Genomic DNA, 14,233 nt, shown 5'->3' with positions numbered 1-14,233 from the left:
ACTCAGCCAGCCAATTTTCTTTAAAGAAATCAGGAGAGTTTTCAAACTTTTTCATTATTAGCAAAATTCATGGCCTACTGCCCTTCGATTTAGACATAATAAAACATGAAGGTTTAGGAACTTTATTACATTTTCTTAACAGCTCAAACAGACTTATCGGTAAATGTATCTGGGCCATAAAGTCATATACTGACCTTGCCAGTCTGCAGATCATGTTTCTGCGATTTTGCTCCAGATAAGGCAGCTAATGAGAGATTACTTGACTTATCAAATCAGGGAGAAATGGACAAGGCACATCGATGTCATTTTAAGCGGTTTCTTGCTTTTGTTTTGATTTGAAGTAAGGGAGAAAAGCCTGAAAAAGTGCTAGAAGTGTTTTCAGCAGTTACCAATTCTAGGGTATGGTGCACTTACTTGGCCCAGTCCTGTACAGAGAGTTCCAAACACTTTTACCAGAATCAGATTTCCAAATTCCTCTTGGTCAGGGTCTGACAGAATCTGGCTTATTAAATGGGCTATAAATCATATGGACTTGAGTATCTGGAAAATTCTTGACCCAAATTTTGAAGGTGGTTGATTATTTCATTTTGGAAACAAGGATCTAATTCTTTTTCACCGTCAACAACTTCACAAAAAGTGAACATTGCAAAATTACGGCATTAATTTTCCTAACCCAGTTCTGGATCTTAGCAATGAAGGCACGCAATGAGTCAACAAAATGAATTACAGTTTTGCCTTTACACTGAAGTTTCAGATTTTTATTTCTTTTGTTTTTATTTTATTTTCTTAAATAGTTAATTTATTTCTTATTATAATCTAGTTAAATGTCCGTGGCCCACCTGAAAACCAGAACGCACAGTTTGAAGATCACTGCTCTTGGGAGAAACTTATGTTTTCAGCTGGACTCGGCATCGTTGCTGCCAGTCTCGTTGCCAAAAGATTTCGTTTTCGATTTTGCTCCCGAAGGTTACGACCACGAGAATTAAACAGATGATTTTTCGTGGCTGAGATACATATCAGGCTACAAAAAAATGCTGAATCAGCAGTTTAATTAGTCTTCCACTCGCCCATTTTATCTCTAAAGATTGACACTTTCTTAAGTATCATACGATTGAGTCGCACAGACCCTGTTTCTGAGCACAAGTAACCCCGCAGACCAGTGCATGAGAACTGAAGTGTGATAACTGTGGCACCGTGAGGGGAGTCCGTGGGAAGACATGACATTTGTTAAAAGGGAAATAAGTCACGCGGGAGCGAAGAACGCACACAAGCAGTCGCTGACTGAGGTCCTTCTTGCAGTCTGTGAAAATGATTCGTCTGCAGTTCCTTGTCTTTACAGGTAATGTTGAAATCTTGGTGTTGTACTGCTGTTGTTTCAGATGGTGATTCTGTTCTGTTAATTGTCATTTCTTTTACTCGTGATTTTATTTATTTCAATTTAGCCAATCTGTCACCACAAACGGAAAAATAAGCTCTCTCTCTCTCTCTCTTCTCTCTCTCTCTCTCTCTCTCTCTCTCTCTCTCTCTCTCTCTCTCTCTCTCTCTCTCTCACGTGACAGAAGCAGTGGAGATATCAAAGTTTTGTGATTTTTTGAGTCTCTGCGTTGAGAGCTAAAGTTACGTTTATAATATTTGTACGCGCAGATTTTACAAAGTTCGATAAGCAGTGTATTGGCATATTACACTCAGACATGACTGGGTTAATCTCGTAGAAAGCCCGCATTGAAAAAGTGGTTTTGCTTTACCAGAAATGGGCCATTCTCGATTCTACAGATGTCTTCCAGGTATAAATGACGTTTGTTGTTGTGACGCCAATGATATGTCGGTCAAGTAACTGTGTTCACATCGAATCGGGTCAAAATACTTTTATGTGAAAAGTGGACTACTGTCCTATTTTTCCTCAGGTCAGAATCTTGGCCTTACAAGAAAAGCATTACAGAACATCAACGCTTTACAAACCTTTTAACGAGACGAGATGTGGCGTTAGTAAAAGTGCATGTGTGCAGATAACGTGAAATTTGTATCTTTATCATTAAAGCAGTCAGGGAAAAAGTTATTCTGTTGCGTGCCTTTGAAATAAAAAATTAATTTCCAGCATAAAATTATAGTTGCCATTCCCTAGTGATATTCCCCCAGAAGTGAGTATCATAATTACATATTCCCGTCTGCTTCTATTTTTTTTTTCTAAGATATGAGAATTTTGATAGCTCTGAGTACAAGCATCATCGAAAGAAACTTCTTCCATTTTATTTGATGAGATGAAATGTGGGAACGACGCATCTGCCATGCCTTGTGAATGCCGAGATAAAATCAGTACGAAAACATGGTGATGTTAGTTGGAGATAACGTGTTATTATGACTGCAATCTGAGCAACAACATGTTACGACGTTACGATGATATTTAAAGACAGTGTCGTGTTATTTGCGTCATGGGGTACAACGGCATTTTATGATATTCAAACACTGAGGCACTTTGCTGTGATAACTGAGGAATAAAGGCATCTTAGAATGAAGTTAAGGTTTGTATTAATAAGTTGTTCAACTAGATCACTGAGTAAACGTGGACTCTCACAGGACAGGCCAGAAGGACTGACATCAAGTACGGCATATTTTGATGCCTTTTCAGAACGGCTCTGTATTTCGTACTAAGTATAATGACTTACCGTGATGACATTACAAACAGAGGACAGTGATCAGTTATGACATGTGAGGACAATGACACGCTGTAATAACAATGGCAGTTCCAACAACGGCTAATTATTATTTACTTGTTATATCCGGATGCTCACTTGTTATTCAAGGTTAGCAAATAAAAGGCGATTACAAAGGCCTAAAAAATTCTCACTCGCCACTTTCTTTTTTTTTTTTTTTTTTTTTTTTTTTTTTTTTTTTTTTGACCTTTCACCCCCGACCTCCAAGGTCTGATGCAATTTTTTTATATTTTTTTTTTTTTTGGGGGATGGGGTTGCTAGCCCAACGGCTGCATATGCTCATGCGGAATACGTATTAATGGCGTATGACTTCCTTTGAATTTCATGGCTTATCTCACAACTGATGTTTATGTACACGTTTATTAGTTTATTTGTTACTTATCCCTTCATTTAACTCTTCTCGGTTGTGTTGTTTCTAAATTATTCATAAGCGAAAGCTTGTTCACACTATTATTGATTATGATAGATAATAATCATCAAAATCACCTGTAGTGAGCGTACGAATCTGAAACCAGTTTTAATAGGTTGCAAAAGATTGAAATTATTTAAAATGAACGATTTTATTTATCCATATCAGCTGGGCTTGTTCTTAGCGTCGGAGCAAATTATGACCCCAACTGGGATTCCCTGGACTCCCGCCCGTTGCCGCAGTGGTACGATGACGCCAAGGTGGGCATCTTCATCCACTGGGGAGTGTTTTCGGTGCCGTCTTTTGGATCCGAATGGTTCTGGGAGTACTGGCAAGGTAAATTACCATTGTAATTTCTGTTGTTTCCAAAATTGTCTTATGATTAGTGAATTACAGCCAAATACTGAAGGAATGTGTGACTATGTGCGAATGTGGATAGTAAATGTTATGATTATTGTCAGTGATATTATGATAGATTTTGAATAATACCTTGGTAAGTGGCATAGGAATTTCATCTAAATATTTATTGCAATCATGTATGCATGTGTTTGTATTAATACTTTTCAAATGTGAAAGTTTTATTAATAAGTATTACATTTCTGGAAAAAACAACTAAATTACATCCTACACTGAGTACCTTTTCTAATAAATAGTCTGCGCGTTTCTTCTGTCAAAACCGGAGAGAATCCTAAAAACTCAAACCGTTACAGGACAAAAACTACCGCAGTTCGTGAGCTTCATGGAGCAGAACTACCGCCCAGGCTTCACTTATGCCGATTTTGCCACTCAGTTCACGGCCGAATTTTACGATCCGGACCAGTGGGCGGAAATATTCAAAGCAGCGGGAGCCCGGTACATCGTCCTCACCTCCAAACATCACGAGGGATTCACCAACTGGCCCTCCAACCACTCCTGGACCTGGAACAGTATGGAATTGGGACCCAAGAGGGATTTAGTTGGTGAGTTCTACTCCAATTTTATTACCTCTCCTCTTTTGAGATCATCGCCATGCTTTCGAGATATGTAGGACAGCGGTGTTTTTAGTTTAGGAATGTAGCACAACGGTATTTTGGTTTAGGAATCGTTAGAATGAAGTTATGGAAACAAAGGAAGCAGTGTCGTATATATTATACACAAACAGAAAGGGTGGGCGTGCTGTGTGAGGTAAATGAAGAAGTCAGTAGTAGAAAATTATATTGTAATTGTCTTGAATGAGAGTGTGGAGATTCTATTTAATATTTAGGAATAAAAGATGTTGCGGTGTATGTGACAAAAAATTATATTTAATATTTAAATAAAAGATATATATGTGTGTGTGCATAATTGTAAAAACAATTATATCTAAACTTTCTCGAATTCTTATTTTTGGATATGCTTGTCACTACAAAGCCTTAAGATCCAAGTGCAAGAAATATGAAGAAATTCTGATGTGCACTGACAAGCGCATCAAAAAAGCGGTAAGAATTCGAGAAAGTTTAGAGGGCATTGTGGCTATTACAATTACATGTGTATCTGGTAAAAAGTGACCAGTAGATTCCACACACACACACACACACACACACACACACACACACACACACATATATATATATACTGTATGTGTGTGCTAGTATGTAAGTATATACGAGTATATATATATATATATTGTGAAAAATTCCTGAGACTTTTCATAGTATCTTCATTTTTCCCCCTATTCTAGTTACGTTTGTTTCTGCCGCCAGGTAAGATATATGGAAAGTGTAAATGCAAGGGTTTGTAGAACTATGAAGGGCGACATGACCCTTTCGCTATTTTAAAACCGAAAGAGATTCAGATAAAGCCAAAGAGGAGAGAGAAAGACCGATGAACGGTTTCTCTTCCCTGCCTTCCGAGCAGGAAATTTGTTTTGCAGTTCTAGTCATATCTTATTTTAATGACAGCCCATGTAAAGTGAGCTTCAGTTTTCTGTAAAAGAAAACTATTTTGCTGGCTTTGTCTGTCCGTCCGCCCTCAGATCTTAAAAACTACTGAGGCTAGAGGGCTGCAAATTGGTGTGTTGAGCATCCACCCTCCAATCATCAAACATACCAAATTGCAGACCTCTATCCCCAGTAGTTTTTATTTTATTTAAGGTTAAAGTTAGCCATCATCGTGCGTCTGGCAGCGATATAAGACAGGCCACCACCGGGCCGTGGTTAAAGATTCATGGGTCGTGGCTCATACAGCATTATACCGAGACCATCGAAAGATGGATCTATTTTCGTTGGCCTTGATTATACGCTGTACAGAAAACTCGATTGCGCCGAAGAAACTTCGGCGCATTTTTTACTTTGAATTGAAAACGAGAAAACAATTGGAAGTTTGTTATATAATTTGAATTTGGAATTGAACACAAATACAAAAAACATTTCTCCATTTTTGTCTATTTTACGATAAGCGACGTGACACGAAAATATTAAAACCAAAATTGCAATGACGCTTAGGTTAAAAAAAAAAAAAAAAAGTTTCAGACAATAATACCAAATGATTACACTTAGGAGGCGAGGCGAGGCAGGGTGGATACCGTTTAATTCCAATTGATCTGGGTCATAATTATTCATCAAGAGAGCATCGCAGGCTCATCTTGCCTTTTTTTATTGTTTTTAAGTTTTACTTGACAGCGTTTTTCGTTTATTTTATCTAGACTCCAGACATCTTGAGCTATTTTCAATGTTTTGTAAAAGATGAAATAAAATATTTTTCGATCTAACGAAGACCTGCCATGGAATTTAAAATACCAAAAGTTCATAGTCACTCTTGGCTTTATTTAATTCTCTTTCAGTCCCATGTCGACCTTCATAGTTCTACAAGCCCTTGCATTTACACATTCCACATATCTTACCTGGGTACAGAGACAAACGTAATTAGAATAACGAAACCTCTTCAATTTCAACAACGTTCTCTGTGTTCAGCTAATAAAGGTAATATGTTCTCCATAGAAAACGCTTTATTTACTCGTAGAAGAAAATGAACATGTCGTCGTTCTCAATTGACAGGCATAACTTGTACAAAAGTAATTGCTTTGGTTAAATGGCTTTTGCTTGTTCCTTTCCGTGATGGTAAAGTAAAATAAAATTTTCTGAAGGAAACGAAGATACTGCGGGCACTATGATTGATATAAGACGTCCGGACGTTAAGGCCTCCGTTCCCTCACCTAAATAACTCTCTCTCTCTCTCTCTCTCTCTCTCTCTCTCTCTCTCTCTCTCTCTCTCTCTCTCACCACACACACAAATATATATATACATATATATATATATACATATATGTGTGCATGTATTATGTATGCATGTATATTCAAAGTCATTCCCTTGATAGGATGTGGCACCGAATGAAAAACAAAAACAAAAAAAAAAAAAAAATGGTCACTACCCCATTCATCTCCTGGCTGCTGAATCTCGGATGAACCTGTTCTGTAGAATGCTTCATCAACACTACACGCTTCATATAACTTCACCGAGGGCTCATCAGTGTCACGTCGAATCCCCTTACTCTCACTCCGCAAGTCACCTCAATCTTGGGCACATTCTCTCGCTTCCTGGGTATTAAGGCAAATCCTTTCAAATTCCTCCTCCACCTCACCCATCCAGTACTTTCTAAAGTCATCCTCTTCTCCATCCTCTTACTATACTCAGAATATATTTAAAGGACCTTGCTCTTAACGCTTCAGACGTTAATACTCGCCTCACCAACTGATCAGTCTCCATTCTCTCCATATGACTCTCCTTTTCAAATGTTTTCAAACAACGTTTATCCCACAAACAATTCATCTCAGCAGGTTCAACCTTATTCTGTCATTCATATTCAAAATCCTCGCTTCACCTCTTTTTCAAGGAGAGACGGAAACTAGTAGCATAGAAAATCCCAGTGGTTTAGGGTGCAGATCTGGTGTACCTCAAAAGCAAATGAACTCTTACTGAAAGGTTCCTAAGCAAGTCCTCAGGTATGAGGTGGGTGGTATAGAACCCTGCTCTGTATCAAGGTCCAGAGAAAACCACCCATCTTAATCACCCACTTTGGAAGATTGTACCCCCCTCAAAGCTGGCCGGTGGGGTCTCAAAGTCCCTATGGCAAATAATGCTTCTGTTCTACAGTTTGAGTCTGTATATATACACCTCGTGGTAAATATACGTGGTGCAATTAAAACATCTACTAAAATATAAAACATAAGTCATATTCACTGTACTCTTCACGATATTTTTTCACTTTTATTGGATGTTGTCTAGAGGAGGTTCTTTTACACTCTCTCTCTCTCTCTCTCTCTCTCTCTCTCTCTCTCTCTCTCTCTCTCTCTCTCTCTCTCTCTCTCTGGAAACGACTCCCCTCTATCGGCTTCCACTGAAATAAATCTCTCCAAACGAAGCTCTGGGGTTCGTATTTCTGATCGAGATGACGGGAAGGGATGTGAGGCAGACTGCAGACTGCAGACTGCCCTCTATTGGTCTGCTCTCAATGCTGTCAGTCTATCTCGTACCTTTTTCATTTATATTTGGTGCCTTCAGCCCGTACCCGAACATTCGAGCCTATACCCTGCGGTACCACTGGGCAGAAGTTCCGTAATTCTAACCGACCTGGACTGTCTGGAAATGTCTTGAAAAATAGAGACTACATAAAACCCTGAGAAAATCGTAATTAATGCTGTTTTAGCTGAAATCACAAGTTAATGAGACCACTAATGCTTTAGCTTTCGGCTAGCACGCTGTTGGCCCAGCGTTCGAATCTCCGACCGGCCAGTGGAGAATTAGAGGAATTTGTTTCTGTTGATAGAAACTCATTTCTCGTTATGATGTGGTTCGGATTCCACAACAAGCTGTAGGTCCCGTTGCTAGGGAACCAATTGGTTCTTAGCCAAGGAAAAGAAATCTAATCCTTCGGGCCGGCCCCAGGAGAGCTGTTAATCAGCTCAGTGGTCAGGTTAAACTAAGACATACGTAACATAATTCATCAACACTGATTTCCAAAACTAAACTTATGTGCGAAATTAACATGTACTTTGTTAATGGAGCTCAAACGTAAGAAAAATTCACGTTCATTACTTTTTTTATTAGCACTGCAACAGTGCTGTGGGGAATCACAAAAGAAAATTATAATCTCATTCACTCTACAATCAGGTGATTTGGCTGCTGCAATAAGGTCCAAAGCCCCGGACGTTCATTTCGGATTATACCACTCCCTGTTCGAATGGTTTAACCTATTTACAACCAAGACAAGAACAGTAACTTCAAGACCAACGACTTCGTGACCGGGAAGACTATGCCAGAGCTTTATGAACTGGTGAGTGGAATATTCCTGCTAACATTAGGTATATACGTGTTGTTAATTCTGGAGGTAACTCCGCACTGTGAAAGAAAAGCGTATTGTGTATACTGTATGTAGCGAGCATATAATATATATATGTATGTATATATATATATGTGTGTGTATGTGTATTACACATATATATATATATATATATATATATATATATATATATATATATATATATATATATATATATATATGATTCCGTATCTTTCGGTGTTCCGGTAAGGAAGGAAATGTGAATAGTTTTATTCACCATCATTTACCGCATTGGCGTCACATTCTGACTTGAAATATCACACAGACAAATGCATATATATGTATGTGTGTGTATGTATCTGCCTGTGTGATATTTCAAGTCAGAATGTGACGTCAATGCGATAAGTGATGATGAATAAAACTATTAACATTTCCTTCCTTACCGAAAGATACGGAATCCTATTACTAGCGGCTATGTCGCCTATAATAATGATAATAATATTCATTATTCGTGATTCTGGCTGAATTGATCAGTGCATCAACAGAATAAGTTGTTCCACAACTTTCGTCATTGACAAGTGAAGTCAATATTCAGTCGCGCCTCTCGTCTACAAGTAGTTTTTAACGAATTATTGCTAATAGATTCACAGTTTCGTGAAAAACAATGTGTAATAAAAATCCACAATTATACAGTAAATATATTACTATGTAAAATAAACCATGGTTTATTTTACATAGTAATGTATTTACTATATACTTGTGGATTTTTATTACGAATAAGTTACTGTTGTAATGTTTTATAAATAAGGAATTTAGCTATTATCGACTGATTGAAATCCCAGGCAGCAAGTAATATCTCATTTTTTAACCGGTTTTACAGAATACTGTTATATCTGCCCAAAGTCTCCCCCCCCCGCCTCATTCTTACCTCAGTCGTTATAGATGGCAGAACAGAGATCGTATAGGGTTATATTCAAGAGCTTCGTAACGTTGACTTGAGGGATCTATTCTTGAATGAGGCCATGACAAAGTTCAAGGAGTTGGAAATCCAGATTGGAAGAGATCGGAGAGAAGAAGAGAAAAGTAAAACGCAGAAAGGACATTGCATTGCCCAAAGAACCTTAGTGCAGTCTCCACTGCGTCGTAGAAGTCCCACTGTGGGTTGATGCCCCCTTAAAAAAACCCCTACCCATGATAATTCTGGCACATTCTAAAATCATTTCTCTCCAAAAGGTGAACAACTACCAACCCGAAGTCATCTGGTCTGACGGAGACGCTGGACCTGACTGGTACTAGAACTCGACGGTGTTCCTGGCTTGGCTGTTCAATGAATCGCCCGTCAAGGAGACGGTCGTCGTCAATGACCGGTGGGGAGACGGTGTATCGTGCCACCATGGGTCCTACTACACATGCGCAGATCGGTATAGCCCAGGTAAGGCAGTAGTGTCACATCAAGAGGTAGTTCTGACCGCCAGAACGTGAATTCTGGATTTACAGTTACTGTGCCAAGCACTGCTGCCATACTTACTGGCTTCTCAGGCTTTGAATCTGAACTGAATAAGTTTAAAGCATTGCCCCGAGAGCAGTTCTGTGGCATCTTTTAGCATTTTACCAAATGTTTGATACTGATGTCAAAAACTGAAATTTCGATTTTATAATAATGTATAAAAAGTTTGGCTATTCGGTGCAGAGCTTGGCGACAGAACACTAAAGACTGTCAGAAAACACGATCATGTAACGCTAAGAAAAATACACATTTTACTTGGTTGTGATTTCTTCATATAGCTAATTATATTCAAGGAAGGGCATCTGAACAGTGAAACGAAAGCAGAAGAGTATGGTAAACACTTTACACCACTAAGTGGAGGTTCTCAATATAGTCATTTTCTATTTTTACCAGGCGTTTTACAGCCTCACAAGTGGGAGAACTGCTTCACGCTCGACAAGGCCTCCTGGGGCTACAGACGCAACGCTCCTGCGGGAGATTACCTTTCGATTCATGATGTCCTGGCCCAGTTGGCATCAACCGTCAGTTGTGGAGGTAAAGATCTTTCAGTTTTTCTTCTTTTCAACGTAGAGGCAGAAGGGGCCGGCGAACCTAAGGCTGTTGTCTAGCCCATGCCCGATGGAAACAAGGCTTAACACAGAAGGATCATAAACACTTTACGTTAGAATTCACATCAGAGTTCATACAAAGGAAAACAGAAGTAGGAAGAGAATTCCAAGCTAGGCAACAAGTGTAAAAATTAAATGTCATCGAACCATGCAATCTGGAATTACTTGCCGTGTTCCATTCACATCCTGAAACTGAATAGCACTAAGGACTTAACCCACGGATTGATCCCTGTTTTAGGAATTTCCACACAGTACCTCTCTAATTATCCGCAGTAGGCCTATAGAGCAACTCTGGTAACTTTATTCAACTCAAGTAGCTACCCTCGCAACTCAGTTAACACTAGGTATTTCAGGTTACAACCACAAGCAGTTATTATTTAAACAACCCAGCTCCCCACTTCGAAAATTCAGTTGCCATTTGAGAGAACTCAGTTAATCTTTACCTGAATAACTTTATTACGTTTTTCAATAACTCAGATAACTGCTTAGATAACTCAGGTAAAGTGCTCAAGTAACTTAAAAACCTGTTAAAATAACTTAGCTTTCTTTTTAAATAACTCAAGTAACGGTTTAATAACTCAAAAACTCAGGTCATTATAGGAATAACTATTACCTACGTATATAACTCGAGTAACTGCCCTTTCAAGAGCTCAGTTAGAAAATTACCTGTCCAGATCTCAGGTAACGATTTTAATAACTCCTGTAACTGACGCAGCAGACAAATGAATTTAACTGACGCAGGTAACGTCTTGATCAACGTCGGGCCGACGCACGAGGGGATGATCCCCCCTATCATGGAGGAACGTCTCCGCCAGCTGGGCTCTTGGTTAGACATCAACGGCGCTGGAATCTACGGATCCAGGCCCTGGAAAGTCCAGAACGACACCACAACTCAGGGAGTGTGGTAAGTACCTTCACGGAGCCTCTCTCTCTCTCTCTCTCTCTCTCTCTCTCTCTCTCTCTCTCTCTCTCTCTCTCTCTCTCTCTCTCTCTCTCTGGGTTTACCATATATTTATTTATTCCTTGGTGTTAGCCTTTATTCTGGCTGCTTACTTTCCATAATCATTTGTTATTCATTACCCGTTTATCCTTTGAGATACATTTTTATCTTATATGTGCCATACTGTAGTTTTGAACCCAGAAAACTATCACTGCTTACAACCTTTGACCAGGTATACGGCCAACCATGACCTAACGTATGCCATCGTGCTCCAGTGGCCCCGAAACAACACCTTGACCTTAGGATCAGTGAAGCCCTCTAGTCAAACCAGGGTCAATATGCTTGGTTTCGATGGAGAACTTAAGGTAAATCCTTTTCGTGTTTACAGTTTTTCTTCTCTCTCTTTAATATTTGGGGTGATTAGTGGACATTCGTTTCTAGGACTACTTTGATTGGCTTACTAATTTATCCTTAAAATTCGACATCATTCTGATTCTGAAAAGAATGCCTATTCATTTGCGGTTGGATGAACTTTCTTTTTTTATAATGATTGACTCTACTTAATACTGTGTTGCAAAATATAGCAACCACATCAACAACAAATTTCATAAGAATCCTTTGAAGTTATACCAAAAATAATGATAATTGTCTTGGTTTTTTTTCTGTTTATGAAAACTAATCATTTTTAGGAGAACGACGTTTTTAAGGGGCCTTTATCATGACATCTTTTCTGCTTATCACTCCGTTTTCTGTGGAACGTAAATCATTTAGGAATTTACCGATATTCATCTCAACAGTGGCATTCACCTAGGTTGTGGTCAGTCATTTTTTTATCACAAAAAAAAGTACACAAAAATTAAAGTTATGAATGCTGTAGAAGTTTCGTCCTTCTAGAGGACCTCGTCGTAAAAAGTGTTTAGAGTATTGCTAACTAATTTGTAACAATTGGCAATTTACAGTGCGTCAGACTTATTCCAGAACAGGCCTTTGCTCACGGGCGAAGTGTAGGTCAACTCCTAAATAATTGATGTCCCACAGGAAAAGGAAAAATGAAATTGGGAAAGTGAAATACAAGTTCACTTTTAATAACTCATTAATAATAATAATAATAATAATAATAATAATAATAATATTAATAATAATAATGATAATTTCTTTCTTATCTGCCTTTCTCAGATAAGACAGAATGAGACCAGAAATTGTTATCCTTCAATTGATAATATAAAGATAGTAACAATAAAAGTATTCAAGAATATTCTTTCTTGGAGAGAGAGAGAGTCCAGAAGATAACATTTTCCTTGTATTATAATGCAAATTACAGTGATAACTGTAGTAATCGCAGCTCACTTCTTTATTTTCTTTTTTTTTTACAGTTCACTCCTCTCGGTCAAGGGATGAATGTGACTTTTCCCAGATTGTCAACAGTCACCAGCGAGTGGGCATGGGTGCTGGAGATGGCCGGGGTTACCCCAAGCTAAACTGCCCTTCAAACCGCGAGGAAAGGGGACTGAAGATATGTCTAAAAGAAGGGTTGCGTTCTACGTTTCTTGTTTATTTCGAACATAGATTTTGATTATTCAAGAGGTAATGGTTATGCGAATGATGTTACATTTAAAGATAAATCTGGTTTACATTTTTTTATTTTACATTCCAGCTGGATTTTGGTGATTGAATCGTTTTGTTTTTTTTGTCAGTGCGTCTCTCCGTCTTTTATATATATATATATATATATATATATATATATATATATATATATATATATATATATATATATATATATATATATATATATATATATATATATATATATATATTTATATATATATATATGTGTGTGTATATGTATAGATATATGTAGTCTATACTTATATAGATAGATAGAGGGATGGATTGATAAATAGAAAGATTGATAGATAAAACAGAGATATCTAGATATAGATAAAGAGAAAGCAGTCATTTCATTCATTCAAATAAGAACCCGTTCCCTTTTAAACATTAACTCTCTCTCTCTCTCTCTCTCTCTCTCTCTCTCTCTCTCTCTCTCTCTCTCTCTCTCTCTCTCTCTCCTCTGGTTTATGAGCGTAATGAAACGAGATGATCATAAAATATCCTTTTCTTCCGGAGCCGCATCGACAAAAGAGAAGAAACCATTAGAGATTTTGTCCTCCCACGAGAAAAGGCAGAATCCTTATGTGAATGAGAAGATTACGCTGTCCGGGCGGTAAAAAGACCTTCATAGTCAGTTATGTCAGGCGCGGTTAAAAGATGTATGCATAAACTAGGCAGCGAATACATACATACATACATGTATATATATATATATATATATATATATATATATATATATATATATATATATATATATATATATATATATATATATATATATATATATATATATATATATATATGTGTGTGTGTGTGTGTGTGTATATATATTTGATACTAACTAGACTCTTTTGCTGAAAATTAACAATAGAAAAGTGACCTTACTTGATGTGATAACTGCAGAGACGCTGTACTTACGTCAGTTGTGGGAAAAATACTCAGAATTCTCGTCCTTAAGAAACTGATAAAATTACTATAGATGAACAAGTTGGTTTTAAAAGGCAGGAGTTATATAGATCGAATATGTGTGTCAAGCTATAATGTGCAGAAGTGCAAGGAAGTTAGAAATACCCTAATTGTGCTTTTTTTCATTACAGGAAGACATTTGATACAGTCAGAAAACTAATCCTATGGATTTTACGCCACTACGGTAT

General features: G+C 37.8%; 1 pseudogene; it reads left to right on the top strand.

The window, feature by feature from the left end:
* Positions 1 to 1,179: 1,179 nt before the first annotated feature.
* LOC136829248 (alpha-L-fucosidase-like) lies at positions 1,180 to 13,100 on the top strand (annotated as a pseudogene).
* Positions 13,101 to 14,233: the final 1,133 nt, after the last annotated feature.

Source organism: Macrobrachium rosenbergii, chromosome 44 (genome assembly GCF_040412425.1).
Source record: "Macrobrachium rosenbergii isolate ZJJX-2024 chromosome 44, ASM4041242v1, whole genome shotgun sequence".
Classification (NCBI taxonomy): Eukaryota; Metazoa; Arthropoda; class Malacostraca; order Decapoda; family Palaemonidae; genus Macrobrachium; species Macrobrachium rosenbergii.
Note: the sequence above shows the minus strand (reverse complement) of the source record. Positions and strands in the feature narration are given on the sequence as shown.